The 23,425-nt window shown below is 42.5% G+C and overlaps 1 long non-coding RNA gene across 2 annotated transcripts; it reads left to right on the forward strand.

Annotated features, from left to right (window-relative positions):
• Positions 1–760: 760 nt before the first annotated feature.
• Positions 761–20,818, forward strand: LOC309352248. 2 transcript variants are annotated; one of them, XR_014161191.1, is made up of 3 exons: positions 761–1,297; positions 18,056–18,163; positions 20,299–20,818. It is a non-coding gene; the product is annotated as an uncharacterized lncRNA (long non-coding RNA). The 2 variants fall into 2 exon arrangements; XR_014161192.1 differs by having other exon boundaries at positions 18,079–18,163.
• Positions 20,819–23,425: the final 2,607 nt, after the last annotated feature.

Here is a 23,425-nt window from a genome sequence, read left to right on the forward strand (position 1 = left end):
ATACAAAATGGATTATTCCGTTCCTGACTTTTAAAAATAACCCCTAAAACAGCAGTTTAACATGAATTTTACTATCTAATGAGACCATTGATCCATAAAATGAAAGCAATAAACAATGTACTGCAGTCACACAATCAGTCCATCAGTGGCTGAACTGGGTTCCACACAGTCTCTCTCTCTCTCTCTCTCTCACACACACACACACACACACAGAACCGCAAAAGCAAAAAGGCAAAATAGCAAAAACAGACAGACCTCAGCCAAACACTCAAAACGGAAGTGTGGCACTCAGATTGGAAGTGTAACACTCAAAACGGAGCATGTTCAGCTTCCGAAAAATGTTCTTAAACCAGAACACTTACTTCTGAGTTTGCAGTGTTTGTGTTCCACGTTGTTTGAGTACGAAGGCATTTGAGAACCATGGTATCATTGTAATTCTACTGGTCTCTGTAGCTCAGTATGGGGTGAAGACAGGCCTTGTGTGAATCATTAAATCAGAACTTTCCAAACTTTTCATGTTTCATTTCTTTCAAGATATACATTATTTAGTGCCACAGTAATTCAGATTTACTAGCAAACTGGAGGTTCAACTAACCCATTTCCAGCCCCGGAAGGAGCAAGTGAGTGTTTGCACGACACACCTATACAGGTGGAAAACTCTGCATTAAATGAAGTCTGGACTCAGCATCACAGGGGAGAAACTGGTGACCTTCAAGAGAGCCGAGGCAATGTGGGTGACCCCAGTCCTCTCACGCCAAGTTTTGAGTTAGCTGCAGAAGAAATCCTACTTACATTTTTAACATTATGAAGTTTCTCTGTAGAAAGGTAATTTAACACACACAACCAAAACCTATGTTTTCTACCTCCCTAAAACCCACTTCAGCTACTCCAACCCCTACCCCTAAATATCAATCTAAAAATATACAAGGCTACGGGAAGCATCAAATAAAAAGATGAATGAAAATGTGTAAATAGCAAAAACAAAATATAAATCCTCTTCTCCTTTCTCACACACGCATGGACACACTCTCACACTGCTCCTACCACTCCTGACTCCTGGACTGGACACCTCTGGTTTGTGACTTTTAAGCCAGAATTCAAAAAGATGTCACAAAGGAGGGCAGGTCACTGTTACCTTGACAACCCACCTACCTTGGCATTGCTCCTCAGCCTTCAAAGTTCTTCAGAACTTTGAGGCACCTGATAGTCTGTCTGAAACATCTTGTTGAAACACCACTATGTCTTGCCAAATGCGAGGTGGTTCTTTTTATGAGATTCAGAAGCAATACAAACACAAGTGACTGAGAAAATTAAAGATTTTATTCTAAACAGCAAGCATTATATACATTACCAAGCAAGCACTTCAATCTGCCACTGGGAAGCCCTCAAAAAGTGGTGAAGTAACCCCCCAGGTTGTACGACCCCCTGACCATGAGTTTGTACATGCGCATCTGAGGTATGCCTCAAAATCATCTAATTTATAGATCATTGATATCTAGCCTGTATGGCTTGCCCAACTTCCTACATGCAGATTATTCATTAGCTAGCCCCCTCTTCCAATACCGTACATTCCTCCAAACAATGTCTAACATCAAAGAAGGTCAGAAGGTACCCTGCATTATCGCTTCTTCCTTCCACCAGATTATACATTAAAGGTTGCTCTTAGCTATCAAAGAGTAGAACAACAGATAGTGGGGAAGTAAACAGAAGCAGGAAGAGAAGACCATGTCAGATCACTTATCTCCTTGAAATACAATTGTCTTCTGGATAAATTGCCCCTACACTTGGTTCATATTCATATCTCCATTTCAGATTATCCTGATTTTTAAGAGAACCACCCCTCCTTTTAAATCTCCTTTTAAATACAGTATGAAATGCATTTCGATAACACAGCATTAGGCAATTTGCTTTACAAGCAGGAGGTCCCAGGTTTAATCCCTATCATCTCTAGGTAGGGACATTTTTTTTCCCTTCTAAAAATAAAATAATAAAATAAAATAAAATAAAATAAAATAAAATAAAATAAAATAAAATTAAAAATAGGGGTACTCTCCTTTTGACTCAGGAAAATCACCATTTTATAGTTCAAAACAGGGGAAATAAATACAGTAAATGGACCAAAGTACAAAGATTCACAAAATGTTTAGGGGTGTGCATACCCATGCGTTCCCCCAGAAAAAAAGGATTGCTTCTATGATTCTGTTGTTTTGATGGGGTGAAGTTAAGACACTGGAATCAGCAGGAATCGTCCAAACATTATGAAAAGCTCTTGTTTGGAAATTTGCTGAAATATTTCTGTTAAGGAATTAACATTTTCTTCCATATCAATAACCTTTATTTATTGATGTGGAACATTTTTAAATCCTGCCTGTGAGCATAAAACATCCAAGGCAGCTAATCTTGCCAGCAATGAGCAATCAAGCTCTTCACTGCTGTTGAATATTGTATTGGAAGGCAGTCCTCTTCAGGGGAGTTTTTAATGGCAGTTTTGTTTTTCATTGTGCTTTTAATACAAGGTATGACCGGAAAGCTCAGTGAATGGTCACAGAAATCGGACAGTGAGAAATATTTGAACATACATACCTTACAGGCCTTCAAAGTAGGCCCCCTCGGATACAATGCACCGTTGACAACGTTTGTAGAACTGTTGGAAACGTCTGGATAAGTCTTCTTCGCATACTGCTTTCAGTTCCCTCATCACAGCAGCTTGGACGTGTGAAATGTTGGAAAATCTGTGCAGCAAGAATTCTCATCGCAAAATACTGGAAGACACAAGATCTACCCACTCTGGAAGAATGGCAGAAGAAGATGATCGATTACATGGGATTGGCAGAAATGACCAGCAGAATCCGAGACCAGGGAAAAGAGTCGGTGGAAGAGGACTGGAGGAAATTTAAAGACTACTTACAGAAATATTGCAAAATTAATGAATGCTAGAATGATGTTGGACAGAAATTAAGTGGTTACCAGCTGTAATGCAAAGGTTGAGTAACAAGCTAAAATAAGTTATATTAAGTTACAATAAGGATTTGCTGAATTAAGAATCTGAACTGGAATACAAAAGGGGGAGGTGAGAGGAGGTCCGGGATATAAGGTAATGGAAATAAGTAATGGGAATTATATTTGTTTTGTTTTGTTTTAATTGTGTATTTTTGTATTTTTGTTATTTTTTGTGCATTACTTGTTTTTTGTTGTCTTTCTTTTTGTATTAAACTGGAAACTCTAATAAATATCTTTTTTTTTTAAAAAAGAAAGAAATGTTGGAAAATCTGTGCCCTTTCACTGCAGATTTCAGTTTGGGGGGGGGGGAGAAATCCGGTGGGGCCGGATCGGGAGAATATGGAGGGTGGGTGTGATGGCTTGGGAATTGGATTCAGAGGCTGCACCTGAGGAATCCCAGCCTGCCCAGGAGTCCCTGCCTCCAGGACCAGCTGAGCTGGGCCTGGGGCTTGAACCTGAAGGGTCCTCACCTGTGCCGGATCCTCAAGAGCAGACATCAGCTGAGCCTGCTTTGGCTCCTGAGGTGATGGAGGACCCATTGCCTGCAGGTGCTCCACTCTCAGCCCCATCAGGGGAAGCTGAGGTTGCCTCTGGGTCCGGTAACCCACCAGCCTCTCCTGAGCTTCAGAGGCTCAGGGCAGAGAGGTGGAGGGAAGTAGGTTTTTGCAGGATGAGTGCTTGCCTCCATACCACACCCTTGACCTCGGACTGGACTCAGACCACGCCGCACGGTAACCCCCCGGGACCAGCACAGTGGGACAACTCAGTAACCTCAGTAATGATTTCACATGGAATGTGCAATTCTTCCACCACCGTTCAGATGGACAAACGCCAATCCCACATCAATAACTCATGATCTCTGTCGACATTTGCCGCTGTTCTGCTCATTGACAGTCTGCCAGACTGAGGGTCATCTTTGATGGTTTGCTGCCCGTCACAGAAACACTCAAACCACTCATACGCTGTCTTTCAAGTTACAGCTTCATCTCTGTACACAACTGTCAGCATTTTGTGGGTTTCCGATGCCGATTTACCCAGTTTGAAACAGAATTTCATATTGAATCTCTGCTCCATTTTCAGTCACAACGCATTGCACTATTAACAGCTACTAAATGCTATCGCATGAACGTAGGCCTGTCAACAAATGCCAAGACACATGCACATTTGTTAGCTAAGATATGGACGAACGCCTCCCTTGTGTCTCTGCGAATCCGGCAGTTCCCATTATCACATACAGCGGTGATTCACCCTACTTTCCAGTCACACCTTATATTTTGTTGGGAGCTGCCCAGGGTGGCTGTGGCCACCCAGTCAGATGAGCGCCATATAAATAATAAAATTATTATTATTATTACCCAGGAAAGAGGAAACGGCAGGCAGAAATAGGGGTATGTAGCTAACCCTCAAATTGGGTAAATTCTTGAATTCCTTGAGCACTTGAGATTTTGCCATGTGTTGCCAATAAAGGTTTGATGATGATGATGATGATTTTGCCCTTTGAACTGGAGTAAATCACTGTCCCCTGTATGATAAAGCAGTTTTCATGCTCTGTGAAATAAAGAGTGATTGATTAGCTACTGCACCGTAACTGCTTCCTTTGGTTGCCCTAATGAAGATGTTTCAATCCTTTTAAAATAGCTTATTATATTTGATTTTATTACAATTGCTTCTGACAGCCTGCAATAATCTTTTTTAAAAAATATAAAGAAATGTTGCGGGTACAGCCTATTCATTGGCACACCTGTCTTCTGCTGATGTCCGAAACGTGAAGCCGGGAGACTGACTGTCTCGTATAATTGCATTGCATTGCAAGTGGAAGTCATAAGGTTGGGGTCACTTTTCCTGGTGATGCTTAGCAATGCAAACAGGAGCGCCCTCCACAATTTATTTATTTATTGGTACAAATGTATTGATTGAAAAGAGGGTGAAAGTGTTTTTCTTTTTCCCCGGTTGGAAAACAATGTGAAGCTACTTTCGAAAATGTATAAGTTGTTGCTAGGACGGCATACTAAAGATGAAGAAGTTAAATCTGTGATGAGACAATGAGCAAAATATACTGGGCAATAATATTCAGTTTTCATCTTGGGAAAAGTTATGGAGGGAGGATTTAAAATTTACAGCATGCTGTGCGTTGAAGAAAAGCTATATGAAAAGGATGTATCGTTGGTATTTAAGACCTATAAAATTAGCAAAAATGTATAGCACTGCTTCAGATGTATGTTGGAAGTGTAAGGAAAAGGAAGGCACGTTCTGCTATATGTGGTGAACATGCAAAATAACAAAGGCATTCTGGGAAATGATATATAATAAGTTGGGGGGAAAGTTTAAAATAACATTTATGAAAAAACCAGAAGCTTTTTTACTAGGAAATTTAGATGCAGAAATACCAAAGGAGCAGAAAAGATTGTTTATTTATGTGACGACAGCAGCACAGATATTACCGGCCCAGAGATGGAAAGAAGATAAAGTCCCAACCAGAGATAAATGGTTGATAAAGTTGATGGACTACGCCGAAATGGTGAAAATGTCTGGGAAAATCAGAAACCAAGAAGATGGAAACTTTAATAAGGAATGGGGAAAATTCATGTTATCTAAGAGAACACTGTAAACAACTAAAAACTTTGCCAGGATTTGAGTAACACTTGTAATGTATTAAAACTGTTGAGGCAGGTGATTAGCTGTGAGAGGAGCTTATCAGAGCTTGCAGGGCAGCAGCTGAAGGAGGAGCAAAAAGGGTTTTCTTGTGTGTGTGTTTCTTTATGGCTGATTAGCTGCTCTCCCTGTGCAAAGGTCAGAGGGGGCAGGGTTTCTGTTGAGGCAGGTGATTAGCTGTGGGAGGAGCTTATCAGAGCTTGCAGGGCAGCGGCGTTTGATCCATCTTTTAGATTTAGGGGAGCTAGTCTCAAACGTTTGTTGGGGGAGACCTAGGTTTTTTGGGGGGGAGTTATTTGTCCTGTCTGCATGCTTCTTATGATGGAGGACCGCTGTAGCCACCCCCAACGACACGTTCTCAAGATGGAGGGTGAGGGAACAGCTGCAGTCGCCTGCGGTTCCTGCGCAATGTTTGCCATCTTGCCAAAGGTTGCAGGCAGCTTTACCTGCAGCAATTGCATGTTGATTGCCCTCTTAGAAGTCAAAGTCCAGCAGCTGGAGGAACGTGTAGCTATGCTCCAAAGAATTAGAGAGCTGGAGCTCTTCTTGGAAGCAACAGAGCACACCATCTCCACCAAGGAGGAGACAGGGGACTCCCCTGATAAGGAGGCTAGTTCACCAACACAGGAGTCAGATATATGGAGAAACGTGACTCAATGAAGTAGGAGGCCCAGGGTTCACTCTGATTGTTTAGAAATACACAATCGCTTTGAGGTCCTCTCCCCTAGCATGGAAGACGAAGAGCAGACTCCATTTGAGGATCTCTCCCTCATTACAGTCAATCAGGTATATGAAGACGAGCAGCAAAGTCAGTCCTCAGGGAATGTGAAGGTGACCTTGGAACGGACAGCTCACGGAAGAACCCCGACCAAACCTAAGAAGAGGCGTGTAGTGGTGATAGGGGATTCCCTACTGAGGGGAACAGAAGCAGTGATCTGTGGGCCTGACAAGATGTCTCGGGAAGTGTGCTGTCTCCCCGGGGCTAAGATCCAAGATGTAACAGAACGACTGCAAGGAATCATAAAACCCACTGACAAATACCCCTTCCTCTTGGTTCATGTGGGAACCAATGACACTGCAAGCAATAGCCTCCAGAAGATCAAAAGAGACTACGAGGCTCTGGGCAGGAAATTGAAGCAATTAAATGCACAAATTGTCATCTCATCTGTCCTCCCAGTTGAACGACGTGGCCCAGGGAGAGAGGGAAAAATAGTGGAAGTGAACAGCTGGCTTCGCAAATGGTGTAAACAGGAACGGTTTGGATTCTTAGATCACGGACTGCAGTTTCTTGAAGATGGACTTCTGGCAAGTGCTGGGCTGCACCTCACAACGGTTGGGAGGAATGTTTTTGCCAAAAATCTCAGAAACCTCATCAGGAGGGCTTTAAACTGACTAATGTGGCGGAGGGAGACAGTGCTCCTGAAGGTAGGAGTCTATCAATTGATGAAGATGATCATCCAAATGTCATAGACCAAGTGGAGCAAACAGCATGCAGACCTAGTGGTGGGAGGAAAAAATCCTTAAATAAGAGACACGGGGGAATGATTAATGGACTTCAATGTCTGTACATTAATGCGCAAAGCATGGGAAATAAACAAGATGAGCTTGAGCTCTTGGTACAGCAAACTAAATATGACATAATAGGCATCACTGAAACCTGGTGGGATAAGTCCCGCGATTGGAATGTAATAATGGAGGGATACAATCTATTTCAGAGAAACAGACCAGACAAGAAAGGAGGAGGAGTGGTGTTATATGTCAGGGATGTGTATACCTGTGAAGAGATCCAAAATTTAGAACCTCAAAGCCAAAGTGAGAGCATTTGGGTCAAAATTAAGGGAGAGAAGAATAACAGTGACCTCATTGTGGGAGTTTACTATAGATCCCCAAGCCAAACGGAGGATGCCTTCCTGGAACAGATGGCCAAGCATGCAAAAGGAAGGGAGATAGTAGTAATGGGGGACTTCAATTACCCGGATATTTGTTGGATGTCAAAGTCAGCCAAGAGCATAAGGTCAAACAGATTCCTCACTGGCCTTGCAGACAACTTCATTGTCCAGAAAGTGGGAGAAGCAACAAGAGGAACAGCCATTTTAGATCTGGTCCTAACCAATGTTGATGACCTGGTTAGTGGGGTAGAAGTGGAAGGATCATTAGGCACAAGTGATCATGCTCTTCTGAAGTTTACTATACAGCGGAAAGGAGCAGCCAAGCATACTAGGACTCAATTTCTTGACTTTAAGAAAGCCGACTTCATAAAACTTAGGGAAGTGCTGGGTGAGATCCCATGGACAGTAATACTAAAAGGAAAGGGAGTTCATGATGGCTGGGAGTTTGTTAAGAGGGAGATAGTAAAAGCACAACTTCAGGCAATACCAATGAGACGGAAACATGGAAGGTACCTAAAGAAGCCAGGGTGGCTATCTAAAGAACTTTTAACTGAGTTAAGATTTAAAAAGGATGTGTACAAAAAATGGAAAAGGGGGGAAACCACCAAGGAGGAATTCAAACAAATAGCCAGCACATGTAGACACAAAGTCAGAAAAGCTAAAGCACAGAATGAACTCAGGCTTGCTAGAGAGGTTAAAAGCAAGAAATAAGGCTTTTATGGGTATGTTTGTAGCAAAAGGAAGAACAAAGAAACAGTGGGGTCACTCAGAGGAGAAGATGGTGAAATGCAAACAGGGGACACAGAAAGGGCTGAACTCCTCAATGCCTTCTTTGCCTCAGTCTTCTCCGATAAAGAAAACAATGCCCGACCTGAAGAATTTGAAGCAAATGATTCAGCAGAGGAAACACAGCCCAGAATAACTAAGGAGATAGTACAAGAATACTTGGCTACTTTAGATGTATTCAAGTCTCCAGGGCCAGATGAACTGCATCCAAGAGTATTAAAAGAACTGGCAGATGTGATCTCAGAACCACTGGCAGTCATCTTTGAGAATTCCTGGAGAACAGGCGAAGTCCCGGCAGACTGGAGGAGGGCAAATGTTGTCCCTATTTTCAAAAAGGGGAAAAGAGAGGACCCAAATAATTACCGCCCAGTCAGTCTGACATCAATACCAGGGAAGATTCTGGAGCAGATCATTAAGCAAACAGTCTGTGAGCACCTAGAAAGGAATGCTGTGATCACCAATAGTCAGCATGGATTTCTGAAAAATAAGTCATGTCAGACTAACCTGATCTCATTTTTTGACAGAATTACAAGCCTGGTAGATGAAGGGAACACAGTGGATGTAGCCTACCTTGATTTCAGCAAGGCATTTGACAAGGTGCCCCATGATATTCTTGTAAAGAAGCTGGTAAAATGCGGTCTTGACTATGCTACCACTCAGTGGATTTGTAACTGGCTGACTGACCAAACCCAAAGGGTGCTCATCAATGGTTCCTCTTCATCCTGGAGAAGAGTGACTAGTGGGGTGCCACAGGGTTCTGTCTTGGGCCCAGTCTTATTCAACATCTTTATCAATGACTTGGATGATGGACTCAAGGGCATCCTGATCAAATTTGCAGATGACACCAAACTGGGAGGGGTGGCTAACACCCCAGAGGACAGGATCACACTTCAAAACGACCTTGACAGATTAGAGAACTGGGCCAAAACAAACAAGATGAATTTTAACAGGGAGAAATGCAAAGTATTGCACTTGGGCAAAAAAAATGAGAGGCACAAATACAAGATGGGTGACACCTGGCTTGAGAGCAGTACATGTGAAAAGGATCTAGGAGTCTTGGTTGACCACAAACTTGACATGAGCCAACAGTGTGACGCGGCAGCTAAAAAAGCCAATGCAATTCTGGGCTGCATCAATAGGAGTATAGCATCTAGATCAAGGGAAGTAATAATGCCACTGTATTCTGCTCTGGTCAGACCTCACCTGGAGTACTGTGTCCAGTTCTGGGCACCACAGTTCAAGAAGGACACTGACAAACTGGAACGTGTCCAGAGGAGGGCAACCAAAATGGTCAAAGGCCTGGAAACGATGCCTTATGAGGAACGGCTAAGGTAGCTGGGCATGTTTAGCCTGGAGAAGAGGAGGTTAAGGGGTGATATGATAGCCATGTTCAAATATATAAAAGGATGTCACATAGAGGAGGGAGAAAGGTTGTTTTCTGCTGCTCCAGAGAAGCGGACACGGAGCAATGGTTCCAAACTACAAGAAAGAAGATTCCACCTAAACATTAGGAAGAACTTCCTGACAGTAAGAGCTGTTCGACAGTGGAATTTGCTGCCAAGGAGTGTGGTGGAGTCTCCTTCTTTGTTTTTCCCGCCAGGTAGAGTGAGGGCAGTTCTCATTTTGTCACATAGCCGATTCTGATTAGCTGTGTGTGATGCCTTATTTTCTGGGATCACCTATGTCACAATTTGTAGAAAACAAATAGACAGTACTGAGATGGTTCAAATGCTTCCACTTCAGTGCAAGAGAGGGGAGGATCAAAATAACTGTTCTTTTAGAAAATGCCACCCGAACCAAAGCACTACTTTCAAGCCAACTTTTTCTAGACCTGGTTCAGACATAACACTAAACCACAGTTTAGCATTGCGTTTCTCATTCCCCTCCCCTTTGGCATGACCACAAATTGGAGAATGGAAGGACCCACTTCTGTTTCCAGAGCTCAAAGAGAAGCCAAGTTATGCACATGGTTTTGGGCCATGTGCAGAGTTCCAATGGAATCAAGCTTCTTAGTAACACCTTTGCCCACAACCACATTTGTGGCTTACACTTGGAGGGAATCTAATATATACGTATATAAAAAACATAATTTTATTGGTATGCCACCTTTGCGCAGGTCAAACTATGCTCAAGGCATCTTATGACATGAAAAGAATACATAACTACAGCATAACATCCGCGACCAGAAAGAAGAGGAATATCAAGAAGACTGGAAGAAATTTAAAGACTATTTGAATAGAGATTGCAACATTGAAAATTAGAAGTTACCTGAAAGTATCAATTAGGCCTAGGATTAAATTAGGATTTAATTATTAAATGAGATTTAGAAGGTTAAGAAAAGTTAAGAAACTTGACTATAATTGGAATATTGTTTTTGAATAATGATATTGGAAAACTGCTACATTTAGTTACAAGGAAATTCAGATGGGAGGGACTGGAGTAAGTCAAGTAATATGTTTATGAGGCTGGATGTTTAATCAATTATTAATTTGTATTGTGTTTGTGTACTTGTTGTTATATCTTTTGTTGTTATTTGTTTTATTTGTTTTATTTTTTCCCTATTCTTTCTTTATTGGTTTTTTAGTATGTGGTATATTTGTAAGAAACCTAATAAACATTATTGGAAAAAAACACATAACTACAGCATAACAAAAGCAGTCATAAACCATAAATCAGACATTAACAAATACAAAACCAAACTGAACAATTCCCACATAAATCACAACAAAATGTAAAATAAAGATACAAAAAACCAACAGCAACATGTCTCACGCCTCCCCCCCCAAAAATCCCAATATTCCCACTCAAGAGTCTGTTCAGCAGCCTCAGCTTTTGTAGCTGGAGTCAGTCAAGGCCCCACCTTGCCAGGCCAGGTAGGAAAAGGCCCACAAGGAAGGTAACAGGTCTTCCAGGATTTGCAGCCAATATTGAGGGATGTGTCAGAGCAATCATTTGGATGCTACTTTAATTTATGACAGCTTTCAAAACACAGGTGGCCGTTTCATGCAATAGCTTAATGCATGGAGGAGCCAAGTGCATGCAGTGGTTTGTGCAATGTTCTTCACCGGAGGCCTTTTTAAAAAACCAGGACCGTCATATTACAGCCATAGTGTATACACCAAACCTGCATTTAATCATGGAAATGTTTCCAAATTTTAATTCAGTTTTTTAAAAATGAATGTGTATTTCAAAACTATGTCTAAAGCTGCCTTCTTCTTCTTCTTCTTCAATCAGTCGTAGCCGAGTAAGATTGCCTTTCATGAACACGGTCTTAACAGTGAGTCCATAAGTGACTGTGGAGGCCAATTCTGGATCCACACGTCCTTCCACAGTGGGGACATTGGTTTCGGGGTGGGTGTTGATCGTGGTGAGGGTTTGTCAAGTGTGCCTTTATCTTAGCACGTTTCTTGTCCTGAGTTCGAGTGTCTTCAAAGCCCATGACACCTTTGGTCTAGGCTGTTCTCCAATTGGAGAAGAAGAAGAAGAAGAAGAAGAAGAAGAAGAAGAAGAAGAAGAAGAAGAAGAAGAAGAAGAAGAGTTTGGATTTGATATCCTGCTTTATCACTACCCGAAGGAGTCTCAAAGCGGCTAACATTCTCCTTTTCCTTCCTCCCCCACAACAAACACTCTGTGAGGTGAGTGGGGCTGAGAGACTACAGAGAAGTGTGACTGGCCCAAGGTCACCCAGCAGCTGCATGTGGAGGAGCGGGGAAGCGAACCTGGTTTCCCAGATTACGAGACTACTGCTCTTAACCACTACACCACACTGGCTCTCACAGGCCAGTGTTTCACAATTGTTGGTGTTTATCCCACAATTGTTTTTTAAGATTTGCCTTGAGAGAGTCTTTAAACCTCTTTCGTTGACCACCAGCATTACGCTTTCCATTTTTAAGTTAGGAATAGAGTAGTTGCTTTGGAAGACGATAATGAGGCATCCACACAACATGACCAGTCCAACGAAGTTGATGTTGAAGAATCACTGCTTCGACATTGGTGATCTTTGCTTCTTCCAGTACACTGGCATAAGTTCGCTACCACGTTACTAAAGGGATCATTGCAAGTTTCTCCATTTTGGATTCTTTGGTGTGCATCTTTGGACTACCAGAGTTGAGCCTTGTTCTGTTGGCCAAAGCCAATGCGGCAACTTTCAGTCAACGGAAACCCTTTGACTTTTTGCCTTTCCATTCTGACGGGGGAATGTAATTCTCGTGAGTTTATTGGTCCCTTTTGTGATACCACTGGATGACTATGGAATGGGCAATTTGGAAGAAAGCCCTGGGTAGTAAATATATCGGGTGATTTAAGAAGCTAAAATATCATAACAGAAATTATGGTTGTACCACAGGGAATATATTATTTCTGGTTTCCTGGCCAGCTAGTATAAAATACAAAATACATTTCTGTTTTTCTATCGGTTCATAGTTGCTCTGTCAGGCAAGCCTTTGGCTTTTAACAACGCACATGTGATTAGGCAGATAAAGAGATCATGAGGCAGAAAATAGATCTTAACAGCTGATTCCAGATACTCATAAGTGTGTTTAATAACCTATCATTTGATATCCCATGGTTATAGCAGCCATTAGCTTGACACTCTGGGATTATTTAAGAAATTGCCGTTATTAAAAACGGGCAACTGAAAAGTGAGACATATTTATCTCTTAGTTTTACGCACAAGCAATTAATTGGTCTAAATTATACTTGGTTCTAATGCTGGGGCTTATTTATAGTGTAGCTGAGGATTTATTGCTCTACTCTGCTTCCTGGAACATATCACTGGCCAAGTTTGGGCATTCTGTGTGATTATTATAGCTATTTTGCAAAATGGTGAAGGAGAGAGGAGTGTCCGGAGCTCTAGGAGGTTTTATTTCATTACATTTTAGATTTATAACATGTTTTAACCACCTAGGCTAAGAGTGGCTAACAACCTTATAAAGAAAACTAAAGCTATTGTTTATTTAAATCCCACTAAAATAACGCTTACTTGTCCTCAGCCAGTAAGGTCTATTTCACACAGTTGGATTATTTGTACAATAAATGTGGACCACACATCTTTCACTGAGTTTATATTGCATCCCGGCACACAACTGCAGTATTCCTCTGCTCCTTGATTAGCCAACATGGTGCCCTCCATATGTTGGACTACAACTCCCATCATCCTGGCCATTGACCATGCTGGCTGAGACTTCTGGAGAACATCACATTGACTTCCTCTACTCTACTTCCACACTGGTTTTTTTTGTTTTATTTTATTTTAATTAGATACCGCCCTATACCAGGAGGTCTCAGGGCTGTTCACAGAAAAGATCACAATATATAAAATCAAAATAAGAATAATAACCCAATAACACCCCCCCACACACACACACAAAGAGCCACATTTTAAAAGGGCATAGGATGTCAATCAGATCAATCAAAGGATTGGTTAAAAAGGAACATTTTTGCCTGGTGCCTAAAGGTGTATAGTGAAGGCGCCAGGCGAACTTCCCTGGGGAGAGTATTCGACAGACGGGGGGCCAATGCAGAGAAGGCCTCTTCTCATGTTGCCACCCTGTGGACCTCTCAAGGAGGAGGCACATGAAGGAGGGCCTCAGAAGATGATCTCAGGGTCCGGGTAGGTTCATATGGAAAGAGGTGGTCCTTGAGGTATTGTGGTCCTGAGCCATTTAAGGCTTTATAGGTCAAAACCAGCACTTTCAATTGGGCCTGGAAATTAATTGGTAGCCAGTGCTGTCGGACCAGGATCAGTGTATGCTCAAACCGTCTTGCTCCGGTGAGCAACGTGGCCACTGAATTCTGCACTAGCTGAAGTTTCCAACTTTCTTCAGAGGCGTATAACACATTGCAGCAATCTAACCTTGAAGTTACCAGAGCATAGACAACAGTAGTTAGGCTATCCCTGTTCAAATAGGGACGTAGCTGGGCCACCAGTCGAAGCTGATGGAAGGTACTCTGGGCCACTGAGGCCACAATTGAATATAGTTCTGCCAATGTCACATGCCCATCTTGCAAAAATCTCCAATGGTCACAGAATGGCCTAGTGGTTGTATAGTTCTTGGCACTTGAATGAGGCCTAATGTAGTATATTTGTGGGATACAGGTTTGCAAAGATGATTACTGCTATTTAATCCTGAGCCCTGCTAGTCATTGACTGGCTCCACTTTGGTTGGTTTGTCTTTCCAAATCCGCCTCTGGAAATGGTCTGTGGTTTGCTTGTGACCAACAAACTAGACTATGAAACCATGGTTTGAAGGCAGCTTATGAATCTTGACTTGTGTTAACCGCAATGTCATGTCACATGCCAACACACTATCCTGGCTTAATCTTAGTTTCATAGAATTGTAGAGTTGAAAAGGACCACGTAGTGCAGAAAATTTTCACCCAAGGTGGGGCTCGATTCCATGAGCCTGAGATTAAAAGTCTTATGGGCTACTGAAGGAGCTAATCTTATTTTTGTGCCCTGTCTCACCTGGGTATAGAACATGGGAATGCTTAAAAGACAAGATTCACGTTAGGCAAAACAAGGTATGGTTACTTTCCTTGTGTATAAAACTGTTGCTTGGTTTGTTCCACCAACCATGGTTTAAAACAAAGCTTCTTTTTTTTAAATAAGTTTTTATTAAGATTTTAAAGATTACAGAAAAAACAAGAAAAATAATAACAATCAAAGAGAAAAGAAAAACGAAAAAACAATACATATAAAAAAGAAGAAAACATAATCAAAAAACAGAAAAAGAAAAACAACAAAAAAAACAAATCAGACATCACTTACTTATATTCACTTATTTCCTTGACCTCCTCACGCCTCCCATTTTTGTATTCTAATTCAATTTGTTATTTCAGCAAATCCTTCCAACCCTATTTTTATCTTAATAATTTATCTTAATGTACTATCATTTAACATTCTCTCTTTCACCAGCTCATTTTTACTTAATCCTTTATATCATTTCCACTAAAACCACATAGTTTCCTTTTCCCAACATCTTTCTAACAGTTTAAAACAAAGCTTAGCATTATGTGAAAACACAACCACTATGGCGCCTGCTCTCTTCTCCACTTCTAAATATGTCTCAAAGTGTTTGAGCAGTGGAGCGTTCAACTTTGTTGAAAGTTCTCTGGCTAAATAACTGGCAGTCAAAGTGTCACATTTAGTGTGCCGACAACACGAACAAGAATTATGCTGCAGTATATTTTTATTTCCTTCTAGCCTGTAATGATGTCTCATTATAATTTTACTTCCATGCATCGTGTTAAATAAGCGAAAATTAATTTGCTCTTAATGCCGTTTTTAATAATGTCACATAACCAGTCCACTATAGCTCCTCAATCACTGGGACAAAGTGCATTGGGCCAAATGTGATCCAGAGAGCAATGTTTTACCATGCAATTTTCCTGATCCAAATAATATCATTTCTGAAAAATACAGGCTGTTCACATAGCCCAGTTTTTTAGAAAGAAAAGTTGTGATTTTGCTGTTGTTTTCGAACCTTTCTTCATAGAAAGATGAGGGTAGCAACACTCTGATTCTGGTGTTATATACAGTGGTACCTCGGGTTACATATGCTTCAGGTTACATACTCCGCTAACCCAGAAATAGTGCTTCAGGTTAAGAACTTTGCTTCAGGATAAGAACAGAAATCTTGCTTCGGCGGCCCGGCAGCAGCAGGAGGCCCCATTAGCTGAAGTGGTGCTTCAGGTTAAGAACAGTTTCAGGTTAAGAACAGACCTCCGGAACGAATTAAGTACTTAACCCGACGTACCACTGTATCAGTATATGTTCTAATTGAGATTGATGATATACTTTTAACCTGTTTTGACTCTTATGGGTTTATCTGACTGTACTCTGCTTTTTCCTTTAAAGTGGCATATAAATTAAATAACAACACCAAATCAAGATATGGTGCAAAGGGAAGGAGCAGCATGTGACTGTACCAATCACGATAATAAAACTACAACTCCTGAGTGTTAGTTATATAAGGAGACATGGGACACAGGTGGCGCTGTGGTCTAAACCACTGAGTCTCTTGAGCTTGCCGATCGGAAGGTCGGTGGTTCAAATCCGCACAACAAGGTGAATTCCTGTTGCACTGTCCCAGCTGCTGCTAATCTAGCAGTCGAAAGCACACCAGTGCAAGTAGATAAAAGAGGTACCACTGTGGCGGGAGGGTAAACAGCGTTTCCAGGCATTCTGGTTTCCGTCACGGTGTTCCGTTGTGCCAGAAGCAGTTTAGTCCTGCTGGCCACATGACCCGGAAAGCTGTCTGTGGACAAACGCCGGCTCCCTCGGCCCGAAAGCGAGATGAGCACCACACCTCATAGGACCCCTGACCGTCAAGTCCAGTTGCGAATGACTCGGAGGTTGCAGCGCTCATCTCGCTTTACAGGCTGAGGGAGCTGGGGTTTGTCCGCAGACAGTTTTCCTGGGTAATGTGGCCAGTATGACTAAGCCGTTTCTGGCGCAACAGAACACCGAAACCAGAGCAGCGCACAGAAATGCCGTTTACCTTCCCGCTGGAGCTGTACCTATTTATCTACTTGCAATTTTTGGTGTGCTTTCATAAGCGTTACTTACTTTTGAGAAAATATGCATAGGATTGTACTATAAGCGTGCCTACCTGTTGGATTGTATCAAACTTAATTATACTCAGTGCTTTTTTCGGGGGGGGGGGGGATGCAGGGGTACACACGCCCCTAAACATTTTGTGAATTTTTGTACTTTTGTCCATTTATTGCATTTATTTTTCCTGATATGAACTATAAAATGGTGATTTTCTTAAGTCGAAATGAGAGTACCCCTAAACATTCTTTTTTTTGGGGGGGAGCACTGATTATACTCTGGATAACAGACAATTAGTTATAATGAATTTAAATTCACTTATTTCAATGGGTCTACTCATTAAGTCAGGTAAAACCCATACTCTTTATATGCAGCAGTGGTATCATTGATACTGTCTTTCTCCCCCACCCCAATAAAAAAGCAAGAAAAGGAGCCACATTGAGGGGGAAAGTCAGCATTAATCAATAAAGTTACAAATCAATATGTGCACCAAATTATAGTTTATAATCTTCCCAAATAAAACTTAAACTGCACTTTTCTTTTGAAAGTAAAGCTTGCTTTAAAGAAGTCCAGCAATAAAATATTTCATACATTAATTTACTGCTGCTTTTTAAAAAAAATCCACAAGGTAATTTGCAAGCTTTTAAGTCACATTACAAAGTTAAATCATCTTGACTCTTTTTCATGTTTGCTGCAGGAAGCATTAGTTTAACATTTCAGCCTACAGTACCGGTTGTTTATTAGAATAATTTTGAAGAACTACGAATATTTTATGCCAAGCAATGCAGTAAGATTATCAGAGGTTCAAAGCACAGCACTTTGTGTTCTGCTAATACTGGCTAATACTTACTGGCATGTGTCTCCTTGAAACTGTGTAATGTATTTATATCAGCGTTTGTTTTAGTGAATTTAAAAGAGGCATTACAGGAAGAAAATGTAATGTAAATTCTAAACAGTGCCTCTTGTGCTGCTTTAAATTACTATGCTTGTCTGGTAGTAAACTTTTTTTTCTCTCGGAGCGATGTGAAAATGATTTATAATTGCATTTATGTTTCAAATCTTTCGTTGAAGCATCCTTGCTATCTGGTGACTGTCTGCTGATATATAACTTACGGCCCCCAATTAAAATGTGCCATGCGTATAATTGCAGGGGAATATTTTATCATTTCTACAGGGTATTTCTGGTTCTGGTTTCAGAGCTTGACATCACAGCTGGCAAAATGCTCAGGTCCATTGCAAAGGGTGGCGGGGGAAGCAAGTGCCAGTTTGCCAGTTCACCAAGGTAAGCACAACTTTGCTGAATGAACCAAACACGATGACCCAAAATGTAGTTTGGAAAACCTTGGAGGCAGCGAATCACAAGAGCAGGCACTGGCAAAAATCACGACGCTGTGAGAACCGCAAAGCCAGCTGATGCCTCCTCAGAGCTCCATCATTATTTCAGACATGATGTACAGTGGTACCTCGGGTTAAGTACTTAATTCGTTCCGGAGGTCCGTTCTTAACCTGAAATTGTTCTTAACCTGAAGCACCACTTTAGCTAATGGGGCCTCCTGCTGCCGCTGCGCTGCCGGAGCACGATTTCTGTTCTCATCCTGAAGCAAAGTTCTTAACCTGAGGTACTCTTTCTGGGTTAGCAGAGTGTGTAACCTGAAGCGTATGTAACCTAAAGCATATGTAACCCGAGGTACCACTGTATCAGTATAGCACAATGTTTAGCAGGTGATATATCGTAATGTTGAAAACCAGATATTGCCCAGCCTTACTGTTCCCCCCGACTTAGTTCCATCTTTATTTCAGACATCATGGTATATATATCGTGATATTTAGTCAGTGATATATTGTTGTAAATCAGATATCATCCAGCCCCAATCGTCATCATAGTAATGACCAGATTTGAGGTTTATTATTATCATTATTATTATTATTATTATTATTATTATTACAGTTACAGATAGGTAGCCGTGTTGGTCTGCCATAGTCAAAACAAAACAAATTCCTTCCAGTAGCACCTTAAAGACCAACTAAGTCAGTTCTTGGTATGAGCTTTCGTGTGCATGCACACTTCTTCAGACACACTGGTAGATACTTCCAGTGTATCTGAAGAAGTGTGCATGCACACGAAAGCTCATACCAAGAACTGACTTAGTTGGCTATTATTATTATTATTATTATTAAATCATTTATACCCCGCCACTCTGGGCGGCTCCCAACAGAATATTAAAAACACAATAAGACATCAAACATTAAAAACTTCCCTGAAGGGCTGCCTTCAGATGTCTTCTAAAAGTCAGATAGTTGTTTATTTCCTTGACATCTGAGAGGAGGGCATTCCACAGGGCAGGTGCCACTACTGAGAAGACCCTCTGCCTGGTTCCCTCACTTCTTGCAGTGAGGGAACCGCCAGAAGGCCCTCGGCACTTGACCTCAGTGTCCGGGCTGAATGATGGGGGTGGAGACGCTCCTTCAGGTATACTGGGCCGAGGCCATTTAGGGCTTTAAAGGTCTGCACCAATACTTTGATTTGTGCTCAGAAACGTACTGGGAGCCAATGTAGGTCTTTCAAGACCGGTGTTATGTGGTCCCGGCGGCCAATCCCAGTCCCCAGTCTAGCCGCCGCATCCTGAATTAAATGTAGTTTCTGGGTCACCTTCAAAGGTAGCCCCACGTAGAGCGCATTGCAGTAGTCCAAGGAATGACAGGCCTATGATGTTTGTAGTTCAGTCATATATAACTTGTCAGAATCAATTAAGTAGATAGATAATATCGATATGATTTTTTTAAAAGGAATTTAGCCATTACCCCAACTTCCTATGACAGATGATCAAGTCTATGCCTACATCTTACACTTATTTCAGTTCCTCCAGTGCCTACCATTTTTAAGTGGATGACTCCTGCGGTTGGTAGCGTGGAACCCTCACAATTAGACAAATGTTCCTGCCAAGCTGTAAAGAGGATTTGGGGAGGGAAATGGAAGGAAATGTTTGATGCAAGGTGTAATGTGTACCGCAGAACTAACAATAAACCTGATCCTGGAATATTTGGTTTCGCTAATATGATCCAATTAAGCTGAATCAAAGCATCCTTGGGTTCATTTGCTCAAAGCCATTCCTTCGATGAGGAAACATTAAGTCACGGGTCTCCTTCTCTCTCTCTCCTTCTCTCTGCCAGCTGCCCATGCGGTTTTATAATCCAAAAAAGCAATGAGGTAGTGAATAACGGGATTACTTTTAGAGGTTAATAATTGGGTGATGGGAAAGTCTTTTGTGATGCTTTAGCACATGCCGAGTCATAGCAGTTTGAAACGTTAAGGGCAAATTGTCACCAAGAAACTGGAAATACTATTTTAGATTGGCCTCTTTTGTTAAATGCGTGCTTATGTGAATGTGGGATTGATTTTTTCTCCTTTTTTTGCAGGGAATGTGTGGACTCACAGAGCAAAGTTATCTCCCTAAAGTGCAGGCTTCTTTTAATAGCCTAATTCGTGTTCCCAGCTTGGGTCCACTCAGTCCAGCCTCAGTTATGTTTTTAAGTCAGGAGGGAAGTATGCTGTGAGACTGCAGGGAAGGGATAAAACTCGCCATTTCACATTCTTGGTGCCCAGCAGGTCTGTGTGTCCGTTCTGTGGAAGATTTGGCTTTCCATTTGCAACGGGAGCAACTGAGTGCTCTGCGGAAAGGCATTACCTTTTGAGAAATCTCCTTTGGCATCCCATAAAAAAAAGCTGCTTAAAGCTAGGCTGCTGAGAATCTGACCAGTAAGAGTATTATTTTCAGAGAGGTCTCCTACTGGAGCTACATCCCTGTTCCAAAAATGGACTATTGTCGAGTTGGCTTAGTTCTTTCTAAGGGAAGTGCCGGGCTATTTAACTGTCCACGTCCCGCAACTCTGGAGTATGAACTCTTCTAAACTTAACTCTGTTCTGTGTTCATCTCCCTCTCCTCCCATGAGTTTGAATGATAATGATAATGATAATGATAATGATAATGATGATGATAATGATAATGATAATGATAATAATAATAATAATAATAATAATAATAATAATAATAATAATTTATTATTTATACCCCACCCATCTGGCTGAGTTTCCCCAGCCACTCTGGGCGGCTCCCAATCAAGTATTAAAAACAGTACAGCGTTAAATATTAAAAACTTCCCTGAACAGGGCTGCCTTCAGATGTCTTCTGAATGTCATGTAGTTGTTTATCTCTTTGACATCTGATGGGAGGGCGTTCCACAGGGCGGGCGCCACTACCGAGAAGGCCCTCTGTCTGGTTCCCTGTAGCCTCACTTCTCGCAATGAGGGAACCGCCAGAAGGCCCTCGGCGCTGGATCTCAGTGTCCGGGCAGAATGATGGGGGTGGAGACGCTCCTTCAGATATACAGGACCGAGGCCGTTTAGGGCTTTAAAGGTCAGCACCAACACTTTGAATTGTGCTCGGAAACATACTGGGAGCCAATGCAGATCTCTCAGAACCGGTGTTATGTGGTCCCGGCAGCCACTCCCAGTCACCAGTCTAGCTGCCGCATTCTGGATTAATTGCAGTTTCCGGGTTACCTTCAAAGGTAGCCCCATGTAGAGCGAGTAGTCCAAGCGGGAGATAACTAGAGCATGCACCACTCTGGCGAGACAGTCCGCGGGCAGGTAGGGTCTTAGCCTGCGTACCAGGTGGAGCTGGTAGACAGCTGCCCTGGACACAGAGTTAACCTGCGCCTCCATGGACAGCTGTGAGTCCAAAATGACTCCCAGGCTGTGCACCTAGTCCTTCAGGGGCACAGTTACCCCATTCAGGACCAGGGAATCCTCCACACCTGCCTGCCTCCTGTCCCCCCCAAAACAGTACTTCTGTCTTGTCAGGATTCAACCTCAATCTGTTAGCCGCCATCCATCCTCCAACCGCCTCCAGGCACTCACACAGGACCTTCACTGCCTTCACTGGTTCTGATTTAAAGAAGAGGTAGAGCTGGGTGTCATTTGCATACTGATGAACACCCAGCCCAACCCCCCTGATGATCTCTCCCAACAGCTTCATGTGGAAAAAGGATTTGGCCTCTGTGAACTTCGTTTCTGAGATCTGAAAAGAAGAGAAAAATTCCACTGCAGAAAGGGTCCACCTGGCAACTTTTTATTGGCGTTTCCAGATGACCTGTTTATTGAGCTTTCATCCTGATTACGTAAGAATCATAGAATCGTAGAGCTGGAAGAGACACACAGGGTCAACTCAGTCCAACCCCCTGCAAAGCAGGCATCTTTTGGTGGGATGCAAACCCACAACCTGAGATTCAGATGTTTTCAGGGAGACGTTGGCTGTTTCAGGAACATCCATTTTGACTTCTTGGGTAGCCGTGTGTCAAAGCTAGTGTTACCCCATCACTCTCTTTATTGCAAAAAGTCTGATTTGGGGTGGAAGTGGGCTTGTTGCACAACTTGAATTTGCTGCTCTGTGATTGAACCCCAACTGGAAATAGCAAAGGTGCGATTGCCCCATGTTCCTTGTTGAAGAACAAAGCAGGCCCATTGTCACTGAAAAAAGCCTATCATGCAAGGCTGAAGCTCAGTGACAGAGCATATGCTGTCAGGATGATGTCAGCGGCTCCTGGCTGGTTGCCCAGGGAAGTAGAAAAACAAGGAAAAGTTTCTTACCACCCTTTTTCTTTTCAATATTACAGAGAGAGGCTATAGAACCTAGTCTCTTGGTTAATGTCGTTGTCCCAAGTGACTTCCACCCACCATCTCTCCCACTTCCTCATTCGTCATCATCACCATCATCTCCTCTACAGATGCCACTAAGTGCCCTCTGTCTTTGAGGTCTTTGCTCTCCAACTTTTAAGGCTTGCTGGGTTCTGGAGATAGAGGGTCTGGGATGCTTTCTAGTGACAACATGTCAGCCAGCCAGCTGCACCTCCAGTTATGTATAAGCTAAACAAGCTATAGCTTAGGGCATGGGTAGGCAAACTAAGGTCCTCAGGCCAGATCAGGCCTAATTGCCTTCTGGATCCAGCCTGCAGACAGTACGGGAATCGCCACATGGATCGCCAGCACATGCGTCCCTTTTCCCTCCCTCTCCCTCACACAGCAGCGGTGGCACCTCCTCCCTCCCTCCCTCCTCCTGGCTTCTCCCTGCCCTACCTAGAGGAGGAAGGAGGCTGGGCTTTGTTGGTGCCAGCAGCAGCAGCAGCAGCAGCAGCAGTGCTTGAGTGGCCACCATTTTAAGCAGCCCCTTTCTGGAGCCTTTTTGCATGCCACTCATTGTCCCTCCACCACTGCCACTGCCAGCCTGTGCCGCTCGCAAGACACAGATAAGCAGCCACTGGGGCTCGTGGTGCTCTTGCATCTCCCCCCTCAAAAAATATAGTCCGGCCCCCCACAAGGTCTGAGGGACAGTGGACCGGCCCCCTGCTGAAAATGTTTGCTGACCACTGGCTTAGGGCCCCACTCTCTTGGGGGCCCCCCAAAAAATTAAAGGAAAAAAACTGGATGTATATTTCCAAAATAAAAGATAAAAAATAAAATAAAACCAACATACAGCAACAGTGTTGT

Source organism: Podarcis erhardii, assembly GCF_964252035.2.
Source record: "Podarcis erhardii genome assembly, chromosome: 11".
NCBI classification, from domain to species: domain Eukaryota; kingdom Metazoa; phylum Chordata; class Lepidosauria; order Squamata; family Lacertidae; genus Podarcis; species Podarcis erhardii.